We start from the raw sequence: 13107 nt of genomic DNA on the forward strand, positions 1-13107 counted from the left end.
GGGAAGCGTGCGCTCGAGGGTGGTGAAGGGAAATAAGTACAATTCCAGCGTTTCCTCGCCATTTCCCCCTCCCTCATCGCCGACGGGGACCCGGCGCGCCCCGCCGCAGCTCCTCAGAGCGAGGGGCTGAGGAAAAGAGGCTCAAGTGCCGCCGTAAGGCTTTCTGCCGGTTCATCCTGAGGGGAGCGCGTTGGCTGCCCGGCCGAGGCAGGCGTAAGACAGCGTCTGGCTAAACATAAAAAGCATTTTTATCCGTAGCCGGTCACGAAAATGTCAGCAGAGGCCTTGCGGAACTGCTGCGAAACTTAGGCGCCCGTTAAAGTTGGTCGGCTTTCACTCTTTACAAAATAAAACGCCAGGCTTTATTACAGCTAGCGGGATGCTCTGTATAAAAGTTGATAAACGCAGGGGTTTTTTGGAAGCAAGTTAACAATTGCATAGCGAAGCCTGCTTTCTTATTAAAAGGCCAAAACCATAATTCCCTGTAATGGAAAGGCTCTAATGTGTAGATGAATATAATGTCATTTATATGCCTGTGTTACATCCCAAGCAGTAAGATTTTTTTGAAACCCGTCGCCACGTCTCGGACAAAGGCAATGAACGTTATTCCTAACGAAGCTTATCCCGAGGGTAACTAGCGATGTCGACTGGCTCACACAAGGGATTAATTTGGCCAGTTTTGCTTTCCCTCTTTAAATTGGAAGGTCAAAAATAAATACGTTGTGTCTACACATCTGGTGTGCAAGAGTTTTAATTTAGGAGGCTGGAGCTTTGTTCTCTGCAACTGCGTGTGACAACTTCCAGCTTCTTTCATTCTCAGCGTGCATCTCAGGGGCTCTGCTTTTGGGCCGTACCCAGCTGAGCATCGAAGGCATTAACCCTCTGGGACTATGCCATCTAATTTAGAAAGTGTGTTCCTGTGATTAATTCACGTAAATAAGCTAAAGCCCCTGTTGGTGTTGTTCGGCACTACTCCCTGATGCTAAGGCTCGGGTGGAAAACAAACACAACTTTGAGCTGCTGTGTGAAACATGGTGTGTCTTCAGGCAGAGACCGCAAAAGATCAGACGAGCTTTTCTTGTATTCTTGAAACGAGTCTTTTTCTGTCACTGAAATCAGTAACAAAAGTCCTGTGGACTCCTATGGGAGCTTCTGTAAGGGTATTCATATGCAGTGGGAGGGTATATATTGCCATGAACTGTGGAGAAAATGAAATTGGGAAACTACGATCCCCATTTCTCCTCTCCCAGTGATTTAAGCGTTAGTAACCTGGTCATTTTTGTGTTAAATGTTCTTACTAGACGGTTTCCCAACAACCTCAATAAAAGAGACTCGCAAAAATACATATGACAGTGTAACATGAAACCATCTCGCAAATTAGAGTTAAAACTGAGTGATTCAGTTTGCTTATTAAGTCGGCTACCTCACATGAGCAGATGTAAAAACCAAAAGAAAGACCTGCTTTCAAAGAACAAGTAGCCTGGTGGTAAAACCACAAGCTTGGGATGTGGGAAACCCACATTCCCATCTGTGGTGTGAAAGAGGCAAAGAAAGGATTTGAATGCAGATGTTCGGTAACTGAGGTAAACGCCCTGATCAGCAATTTTAGGATAGCCGGATCTCACTTTCGTATTTTGCCCCCCCTAGGAAAACTGTTTGAGTGTTGTGGTTCTTCCTAATGCAGTGGGAAAATGCCTGCGTAACAGGAAAACTTGTCCAGTTCTGCACATAATGCTGGTGTTCCACAAACAGTTTTGATGGTTTGTTCTCATCTACAGGGCTTTATGTAAGGAGAAGCTGTTCATCTTTAAACCCACACAGTCACAGCTGGGATCAGAAGAATATCCGGAGAGCAGCTGCCTTTGGTAGAACCTTCTCTGTGAAAACTTCAGGTCCCGATGACAGCCTGAATCGTTGTATCTCCATACGATCTCAATGAAATGTGCAAACAATCATTTTGCATATCGTTGGGATGGAAAATAAATTGTTAGGATTCTGGAAAAAGCAGAATGCAAAGCTTTTTTTTTTTTTTTGGTGCAGAATTTGCTTATAAATGTCTATTATAAAATTGCTGTTTGCTCTAATTAAATTTTGTTTAGAAATATCTTCTCAGGCTTATGTGTGAAGTGGTTTGAAAACAAGCTGAAATAAATGAGCTGATCAAAAATACTAAGTGCCAACCCCATACACTGCATTGATAAGAAAGCTGGTGAAAAGTCAGCACAAGTGATGCAAAACCTCCTAGATTTTGCAGAAGTGCTGGTCTATAAGTTACCTACTTCATTTTAGTGATTGTTTCTTCAGTGCAATTTGCACGGAGAATTCTGAATGCAGGCAAAGAAGATGCACGTCCTCAAATCCCAAAACACTTCAGTGTGCTGGAGCTAAATACTTTTGTTAAGTTAAAGCGTATTCATCAATTCAAAGGCTTCTTCACATTTGCATTAAAATATTCCAGTCCCAGTCTTCTGGATCCTCTGTGGATATGGATCTTTGAGGGCAAATCACCAGTCACAGCTCCTTACTCTGACAAGATGCTTCCCTTATGGTATCAAGCACTAGGGGCCAAGTATAATCCCATCAGCCACATATTTACGCTACTCAGATTTGCCCAATCCTAAACATTATGCAATAAATTCAGTGACATTTTAACTTTGAGAATATATGAGCGTTCACCACCCGTCAGAAGTTGCAAGGTGGGGGGAGGAAAAGTAAAATACAGCTCCAGCCTCAAGATAAATGGTAAGCTTTCCCTGTTAACAGAGAGTGTCAGACAAGCTGAGACAAGAGTTAATTTTCCTGTGGCTTTTCCTGGCATTGAACTCTATGCAAAGCAGATGCAAAGCCAATGTAGAGTTACTTCAGGAAGGTAAGTGGGCTTGTGCAACTTCAAGTTTGCCTGCCGTGAATTAGGAATATTAGCAAAGAGAATTTTTCTGTCACACATAGATAGGCCAAGGGTCCCTGGCCCATACGGCCAGTACTGATGTATAGGTTGTCAGATAACCACCAATATAGATTCAGTCCTGGCCATGCATAAGCACACGGTTATGCTTCAGTTGGTTTAGCCAGAGGCCACAACACTGGCATTAATGGCGGTTTCATGCTTTTAGGCCACCATTATGGCACTTTGCGCAAGGACGGACACTACCTGATCAGCCTGCGCATGTGAAGTGTTTACATGACAAAGTTTTTGAAGACATTTGACCTGGCTGCGTGAGTTTATATGGGCTGTGTGTTTTGTTTTATGCAGGCACGTTATTTTGCTCTGGTGTAAGACTCCATGTGTCACCCAGGAGCAGCATTTGAGACATTCCTGTCATTTGGGATGTACCAGCCTTTGTTTTTACCTTTTCCTCTTTTCCTTCCAGGAAAATTAAGACTTTAAGGACGTCCTGCCAACGTCATTATGCTGCCCTATTGCTGTTAAGACCACCTACAGAAGATTTTTCTTTTTAAGTCCTATCTAGAGCAGTACAAATGCCCTTACAAATTTTTGTCTGCTGACACAGCAGGATACAATTACATTCCCCAATATAACACTTTTAGCTCACTAACTCTACTCAAGACAGGATCTACAAGACATATATAGGACAGCAAACAGTGAACTTAAATATATAAATATTTACATCCATAGATAAATATCTCTATAGATGCAATATTAAATATGTGAGCTTATATTAAAATAAAGGCTATAGTTCTCATGGGGTGTTAATTTTTGTGCCCTATCAAATTTCCTGTAGCGGTATGGACCTCCTAGTAATTTTACACATATAGATTGAAGTTTAACATAGATGAACTCACACAGTATATAAACACAGCATATATGGACTCACACTGAATGTGAACATGTTTTGCCTTGTCACTGCAAATCCTTTTCAAATTGTCTGATGGACCCCCAGAAATCCACAAACCCTAAACCAAAATTACCTTTCAAATGCTCAGCTATATAAAGCACAAGTCTAGGTCCAGCTCCTTTGGCTTCAGTGGCAGCTAGGTTGTCCGCTACCCACTTTAAACACAAGAATAGCGCAAGGTCCTGCAAACCTTCCTACTTTTTTATATGTAGGCGCTAAGGAAACATGGTTAATGTATTTTTCTGCAATAACACTAGATTTGGCTTGAAAGTAACGTGCTAAGATACACCACATTACTGGTATTTGCAAATGGTTTGACTTTTGGTTTAATTCAGCTGTCTCTGACTTTTTGAATATAGTTCTCTGCTAAAAATGGGGTGGGGAGAGAGGAACAGTTCAACTGTGAACTATTCTTTAGAAAACTGGATGCTTTTGCCATCCCACTAATGTCATCTGGCATTAATTAACATAGCATCTCTCTAATTATGTTGTCAGCATACAGCCACTAAATTAAAATACAAAGAGAATTGTTAAAATTTCCCAGTTTAACTTTGGTATTCCTTTTAAAGCATGATTTTTCAAGTTTTGTGTATATAGGAAATCATCCAAAGCCCACTGAAGTTAATGGGCTTCATTCCAATTAGGCCCAGAAATGTTTGGAAAAAGCAGTGGGGTGTCCAAATTGCTGCTCCAAACCAAGTGATTAGATGCCTCATTTCTATTATTGGCACCCGCAGCTGAGCACCCAAAACTAACTGAGTATGCAAGACTGCAGATCTAATGGGTCTCTCAAGGGATTGAAGACTACCTCGTGGGGAGAAAAGGAGAGCATTAGACACAGTGGAAGTTCACCATCCCGCTGCACCCATGCCTTTAGGGTGCCAAAAAGAAACACTAGGAAGAAGGACTTAGGTAAATGGATCTCTCCTACCCGAGAGCGTGGAAGAGCAGTGGGAGGGGCTCCACACCGCACACTTGCAGTGTGACTGGGTCAGCTGCAGCAAAACGTAGTCCTGAGACACGCCAGACATCTGCTCCTCAAGTGGAACCTGCAGGAGGTGAACAGAGAATGCCAGCCCCGCACGACCCACTCCTCGCAAGCAGCTCCCACTGCTCTCCTGTGTGTCTTCCTCTACCCATCCTCGTGAGTCAGTGTGTCAGGCACAGCACAGTGACGGGCTGTCTGAATTGCCCTTCAGCTCTAGCTGGTGGGAGAAATCAGGGAGCTGAGGAAATACGGCAGTGCTGCATGGCGGCATACCTTGCTACAGCCCGTGCTTTTTGTGTCGTGCCAGGGTCAGCTGCTCCCTGGCGCTCTCCTAATGAATTTTGCGTCTCTCTCTTTCTTTGACTGGGGAGAACTGTGGAGAGTAACTAGTGCCTTAGCAGAGCCTGTGCTCTCAGTGCAGAGCTGAGAGGCCTTGAGCAAAACCTTTGGTTCCAGCTAAGTCCATCCTGCTTAAAAGCACCCTGTCCGTGGGCGAGAGGAATCTGCGTGTGCGCGGCTGAGCCAGGCTGGGAGCGACACCAAAGTAAAACACTGGGTTAGCTTTGCCTTTTGGCATGACCTAGAGTTCAATCCTGCTCTCAGTCAATGGCAGTTCTGCCACTTCCTTATGCCTGGGTTTACACGTTAGCGTTGCCTACCCTTCAGCATCACTAGCTTCCACTCATAGCCCTTGGTGTTATTAAAATCTTTGAGATCTAGCTGATTTCTAGCTCACCAAGAGTTTTATTTCTCTGGAGCTTGGTAAAACTATACCTCTCCCTGAGATGATCAGAAACACGTGGAAAAATATTAAAATGGTGCATAAAGAGAAAAAGAATGAAATATTTTTTTTCCAAGAGAGCTACTCTTTTGCTGCAGACTTTTTACTTCAGGAAAAAAAATCAAAATGTTGTCAGCACTTTGGAAACTACGTCCCTTTTTCTACCCCAACAGTCTTTTGCCTATTTTGCCTAGACCTGTAAGCTGAGCACATTGCTACAGCTCAGGACAACGCATGAAGACCTAACGTTTTTCAAAGAAGTAAAAAGCATTCCAGCAGCAGTAGCAGTTCACATTTTTCTTGGACAGGATGTATTTCCCCAGCTCCCCTGGGAAACTGGAAGCAGAATCCCAGGGCAGCCCTCCTCACAAACCACCGTGCTCGGGACTCAGCTATTTCAGGGATATAAACCAGCCTGGGAGATTCAGCCACTGGAGACACTGGGCAACTTGCAGATTTAGGGAAGGCTGGAAGCCCCTGATCTCAGTGGTCCACAGACCTCTCAGAAAGCAGAAGAGCTGGGAACCTGAAAAGCCGAGGCACCCGGGCTTGCAGTCCAGGGAACTGCCTGGAGGGTTTGGAGCCTAAGACCCTGGCAAGGCAAAGGACAGGCAAGCAAGAAGTTTAAATTGAAATCACCAATTTACACAGAAAGTTCTGGTCGGCAAATCCCTGTTTCTCGATTGGGGCCATGGTCTGGATGCAGCTGTTTGCCAGCTGAAGCTTGGTCAGCACAGGGCTGCGTTAACTCCTGCTGGGACACCCTGAGCGCAGATGGCAAGGAGCATGCTGGCCTCATCTTACATAGCCTCTCCCACGAAAGATGTGGCGCTGCACCTTCTATGAAGAAGCATGCATATCTTGCTGCGGTACCTTCATGACCCGTCAATGATTTTTATTCACTGCTGTCCCAAAGGCTAAAATAGGGCTTATTGAATGGTATTTTTGGCCCATTCAAATGATGCAGGACTGGACTCCCCGTGCCCTGTGACTTCTGCATTCATGCACACCAGTGCCAAAGTCTCTGTGGGCAGGGTGCATTTACAAGGCCACTAAATCGAAGTAGTGGGATTTTACACAGGGAGAGGGGCAAGCATGCACCCACATTCCCAGTCATGGGGCACTTAAAATACATCTTGTCTCTGAGCAGATTATTCTGTAAACTGAAAACCAAGCTTGAATATACCAAATTTTGTGCTCACACCTCTTGGTTGCATAATGCATTAAGTTAGACGGTAAACTGTCTGGGACAACCCCTGTGGCCAGACCCTCCACCAGCATAAAGGAATGTGGTGTGTGTGGAGTGACACCAGTATACCCCGTTAAAGCCAGTTCTGGACTTCGCGAGGCTATAGGTGAAACTGAGTTTTGCAACTCAAATGATACAGTGGCCAGAGGCAGAGAGGGCCTTGCCACTTCTGTGGCGGGAGACAAGGATGTGTAACTGGGACAAAACCTCTGGCGAGCTGAACTGTCCATTCCCGTTGCTGCCAAGGCACGGGGAGGGATGGGGCAGTGGTTGCTACTGCTGGGTACGGCCAGCCCCAACCATATTAGTCATCTTTATCCCATGTTACCAAGCTCTTCCTCGGCACAGCAGCTTCCACACGCTGTCACAGGCGTGGGCAAAAAAGACAGAGGGGCCGCACTGTTCCTGCCTCTTCCCTTACCATCCCGGTCTGCTGTCCTTGCTCTACATCTAGAGCCAGCCCAAATAAATTATGTATGTTAATATATGTATTTTATAGCAACCTACAAAACAATTGTTTGATCTCAGTTTACGCCTTTGGTTGTTACTACGATACAAGCGATAATAAATAAATAAACACAGGAAGAAGTAATACGTATCTGCAGCAGCAGCAGTTTGGTTACCTGCTTCTTCACACATACACACACTCCAGTGCTAGAATTTCATTTTAAGGAAGGTCGCCGTACTCGAGATCACAGGTCCTACTTTGCAGCACGGTAATTCAGTTTTCTTCCCATTTCATTTCAGGAGATTCCACTGTACATTTATCAGCTTACACACTCACAATTATTCAGGAATGGCTGCATTTACTCCAGACTTGAATTAGAACAAGTTATAGCAAAATTTGTCTAATGGTGGTTAGTAAGTCCAATAGCAGTGTACAGCCCTAGGAAATGCACTTAGAAGCACTGCAAGAATGTGAATACGGTGGGAAGTATTGCTGAGGTGTAACACGTACACTCAGAGATGGTTCTAAAAATAAAAGAAACTTCTGTTTAATCACAACGGTGGGATTTTTAGGATCGCTTACTCTTGCAGAGGCAGTTAAATAGATCCTGACATAGAGTACCAAGGAAGGAAACGTACGTGTTTATTTTGGAGTGTTTGGGTCATTGGATAGAAAGCTTATAGGAAAATGGAAAACACGCAGCAGTAATTTATTTCTAAAGGGAAGGGGGAGAAAAGTCAAGGAAATTCCCTCACAGTCTGCTTGTAGCCAGGTTTTCAGCTGGTATAAATCCACAGGCTAGGTTAAAATTATTGGAACCAGCTCATGTCCTGTATCAATAGAAAGCAATACAGCAATGTTGATTTACATTAGCTGGTGATTTGAGGCCCTAAGGAGAGTCAGCATTACCAGACTCCTGCATCAGGGTAAGACCAGGGCTTTGTCCTAGGATCAGATCCAGCTTTCACCTGCAGCGGGCCCGTGCAGCCAGGTAGTGGTCCCCATCCCTTGTTATGTGTCAATGAACGTCAGCCTCTTCCTCTCTTTCCACCACCCTGGTAAGTCCCTCCCTGACCACATTAAAACAAAATTTGAGCTTTGCAACAACGATTCCCGTTTGCTTGTCCTTAGATTCCAACTCTAAACAGCTTTGCAGACCGAAAGTATATACTTTGCAACCTCCTCAATATGTTTGCATTATCAGCCATTACATTTTTTACTACACTTCATTGAATTTGACACATCAAGACTTTTACGCAGCTTGCCCCTGCTCTCTAGGAATTTCACAAATAAATCAGTGACATGCACTGCAAACTGTCAAAGAGTCGCTGACATACTCTACAGTAGAAAGGCACTGGATAACCTTTTGCACTAGAATGCTATTTTTAAGTGCTTTAATAAAGAGCACTATTGTTTTTGAAAATACATGTTTATGGTGAAAGGAGTTAATGGTTTGCACATGATGGATCACACCCATGATAAAATTCTTCACCGAAAAGTTAAAAATCCCAAGCAGTAACCACGCACACAAAATTGTTAAGGATACTCCGTGGGCTGAAGCTCTCGTCTTTGAGCATTTAGACTTTTCTGAGCGTCCTTTGTGTAACAGCACAGATATAAAAGACAGGCTTAATGATCCAGCCACTTTTCCACACCATGGGGTCAGAACCTTGGGCAAAGCTTTCCCCCATTGAAAGGCAGGGAGGGAAGAGAGAAAGGGGTGCTGGATGTGTCTAAACAGCTGCCTCTCAGTTTTGTGAGCCCCCTGAAAAGAAAGGATGCCAAAACAGCTGTTTCTTGGGATGAGGCTGTGGTGTTTCTGCAAGGGGGAATTGACTGTGTGCTGTTTATAACCACCCTTGTGGTAATCAGCAAGTGTCTGTATGTTCTTTAAATAGACACATTACCCTAAGGAAATACCCAAGTCAGCACCTCTGTATCCTGCTCTTAGAGAGGAAACCTGACCTACAAGACATCAAAATTTGCTGCCGCTTGACGAAGGGGCAGAAGTATTTTAGCTAAGGCCTGACTGCTGCTTGCTTTTCTTGGAGAGGTAGCTCCATCACGCTTGGTTCAGCTCTCACGTATGTCAGTTTTACTCTGGGGTGACTCCAGTTACTTAGAAGAGTTGCTCCATAATTACACAAGTGGCAATGAGAAAAGAACCAAGCCTCAAGGAACTGCTTCCAAAGAAAAGCAAGAAGGATATGATCAAGTAATTGATTAATTTATAGATTCCTTGTTTATTCTCACTAATTGCTGTTAAAAATGGAAATATATACTTCCAAATATTTGTCCCAGGAAATTACTGCTCTTTTATCTGATACTCAAGTATTACTGTATGAGTCATTTAAAACTAGACAAGACAAACCACCAGAGAGTGTGTTAAGCAAAATGAGGATAGAGTTGCAGTTGATCAGAAGAACAGACAAGATAGTCTTCCTCCTTTCTCAATGCCTACAGAAGAAAGCTCTGTACTATAGTTTTTTAAACTGACGGTGCTTGGGACAGTAATTCTAAAAAGAGCTTCACTGAAATACTTATCTCTAAAGAGGTCTTCATAACCAGGTGACGTCTGGAAAAATGTGACTTCCAAAATATTACATAAGTACACATTTAGAATAGAGAAGAGAAGAGAAGAGAAAAAAAAGCCACTGAAAAGGCGTTGCGAACTGTAGCATTGCACACATCCATTAAACTGCATTTTGCTATCTCAGTGCAGTTGGGAACTTCACGATTATAAACAAGAAACAGAAGACAGAGATTAGCATGCTAGGCTTTTTACACAGTATTTTAGATCGGGGTCTGGTTGTATAAGCTAAAGTGAGGATACTGAAGTCAATGAAGCCACTTGGGAATAACCCTACCATAAGTGAGATCAGAACTAACTAATAATATATTGTTAAAACTTCAGTAACACCAGAATGAGTGGGGGAAATGAAATTTTTCTAATATGTTTCCTCTATTACTTGTCAGATTTTGATCAGCCTTTCCTGAAAAACCTGCCATTTATAGAAATACGTATTTTGGAGGAAATTCAATAAATAAGCCAATTTAGTTTTGCAGGAGATGTACCGAGGATGCAAATACACTTAAAGTTTTCCTAAGACTTAGTCTAGGGGAATCAGCTTTACAAACATACACTTCAGCCTGTCAACTGTTAACAATTCCTTACATTGTCCTCCTGCCATAAGGCCCATCTCTATCCCAAATTTGCCCTTTGAATTGTTGATTCACATTCTCACTTTTCAAAGACATCTAAATAACTCCTTGTGAACAGCTGACACCTCACTTAATGCGTGTCAGAGAGGACTTCTGTATCTAGAACAGCTCCTTGTCAGTGGACCTTCCCTGAAGGATGAAAAGTATTGTGGTTAAGGAAGAAACATAAGTCACTGGGTTTGTCGCCCTGTCAACTCTTAAATTGCTGCGTTCATACTCACATTCGGCTTGAGATTGAGCATGACCGAGCTGTGGCCAAGCCATACTTCTGGCCATGTCTGAAGTCTGTCCAGATGGCAGGCATCCCTGCTCCTCACAGAGGCAAGATCTTAACTTCAGTGACAGGCCAGGGGTTCTGACTCACGCAGCTCCTGCTGAGCACAGCAGCCACGAGGAGGTATAGCCACGCAGCCACGGCGAGGTATAGCCAATTGTGGAGACAACAGCATGTGCCAGGGACAGTAGCAGTGGCATCCAGGGGACAATACCTGATAAAGTAAGCTACTTCGGTCTGTACCCTGCCTCTGCAGGAAGGCTGAACTGAGACCTTACAAGGAGTGGGGAGCAGCAGGGCACTTCCTTGGTGGGCACTGCGGTCCTGCAGGAACTTAGCACCACCAGTGGTGCTGATGGGTGATTTGAGTCCTGGCTGTGACCGCAGGGAAGGATACAGGCCTGCTGTGACTCAGATGTGGGGAGATAAGACTGGCTCAGGCTTGCTTAGGGAATGCCACTTACATGCAGCTTGGAGCTGTTTTCCATTCAGATGCAAACAGTGTTAAAACAATCTGGAGAACTGAGAGTCAGGCTAAACTGTCTGTGTAGACACAGCATATGTGCTTCTGATGTGGACTTCACTGTGTGAGCTTCTTTTTTGCTCAGCCCAATTGGAAGATGTAGTCTCTGGTTACTAATGCTAACTGGCATTTAAGGAGCAGAGACTACAGTTTTACAGAGGACATAGCCAAAGAGTTAACGAAGGCCTCATGTTTTCTTTTGCCATCTGGAACCACCTCACTCTTGACTGGGATGAGCTATGTGTTGTAGGCAGTGTGTAAGTGTTTGGAAGCCTTGTTCACGACAGCTGAGAAGGCACATAAAGATGAGTGCTCCTGAGCACACTGGCAGCACGGGACTCTGAGGCTCTATACAACCTCCTTTAAGTTTCCACATCTATTTAACAGGGCAAGACCATTTCTGTGGCACTCTACACATGTGAGTCTTTGTGGACAGGGAGCGGCTACACACATTCACAGATCAGCCTGAAAGGGACAATCATGATTCATTTACGCTCTGTGTTCCCAGTAGGTCCTGTGTGTGGGTTAACGGCCCTCTGTAATCAGTAATCCTGTAAGCCGTTGATAGGCATGAGCAATATGACGGTCGTGGTTTGAACTCTGTGTATTTGCAGACGGTGGCCAGTCTGACCCCTTGCACAGCACAGAGCAAAGCTCACCCAGGCATTTCTGCAGCAAGCTCTGAGCTTGTCTGTGAGGTTTTACACACCCGTAAAGGAGCCATCTACTAGCGCTACTAAATCTTTCTTCATGCCGTGGACTGATTTAAGCTTTGCGGTATGAAGGGATAAAGCTGCTGAGGCAAATACATTTCTGTAGGAGACATACTTCTTACGTTCTTTCCCCCAGCATGCTTGCCAGGGAGGGTTCACCTGCCACCACTGCTGCCAATGCAAGGAACAACTCAGAGAGGAGAGCAATCTGCTTCACCAGGGAGCATGGATGGGGCAAGGGGAAGAGTGAAAGCCTGTTGATGTGAAAGGCAAGGATAGCAATAGATCAATGGAAGCGTATGAGCTGACAGGAATATTTTCTATCAAGAAGACAAAGAAACACAGAAGCATAGCTCTGCTTTTTTTGAAGAACAATGCTTCATATACAAGGAACGTCACTTACTGACTTTTGAAGAATTCCTCCAAAATTCCTATTGAGCATCACTGCTGGTAAAGCTTACAAATCTGCTTGAGACCCAGGAAAGGAAGATGATATAGGACTGCAAGATGCCATTGTACAAATGGTGTAGTTCACCAAAAATAAGACCCTGAAGACTCACCCCTGTCCTCTCCCTACAATTATGGGGAGGGAGTGACCGTGGAACACAGCATTTAGGACACCATGGAATATATTTAGCCTCCAGGCAGTTCTCAGAGCACCTTGACATACGACATAATTAGTGAGGATGCTGGTGTTTATTTAGGACTTGTGGTTGTGAAAAATAGAACAAAGAGATTTTTGGGGGGTGGGCAATAATCAAGGCAGTAAAATAATTTCTCTCCTCTTTGCTTTTTCTCTCAGATTTTCTATCACAGAAACAAATCGAACCCCACCCCTATCCAGTTGGTTCACTTAACTCACGCTTTCTTGACAGCTAACACATGCTATGCAAGATTACTTTCCTACATTGCCTTTTGCCTTCTACCCTTCCATTTCATTCTTGCTGTATCATCTTAAAGCTAGAAGATCTTACAATTTCAAACAGTTTTTGAGAGCCTATAGTCAGACTGACAGAAGGCAGCAGGGAATGAGCTTAGCTTGCTATTTTTCT

The sequence above is a fragment of the Aptenodytes forsteri genome, unplaced genomic scaffold, assembly GCF_000699145.1.
Source record: "Aptenodytes forsteri isolate BGI_AS27 unplaced genomic scaffold, ASM69914v1 Scaffold241, whole genome shotgun sequence".
Taxonomy (NCBI): Eukaryota; Metazoa; Chordata; class Aves; order Sphenisciformes; family Spheniscidae; genus Aptenodytes; species Aptenodytes forsteri.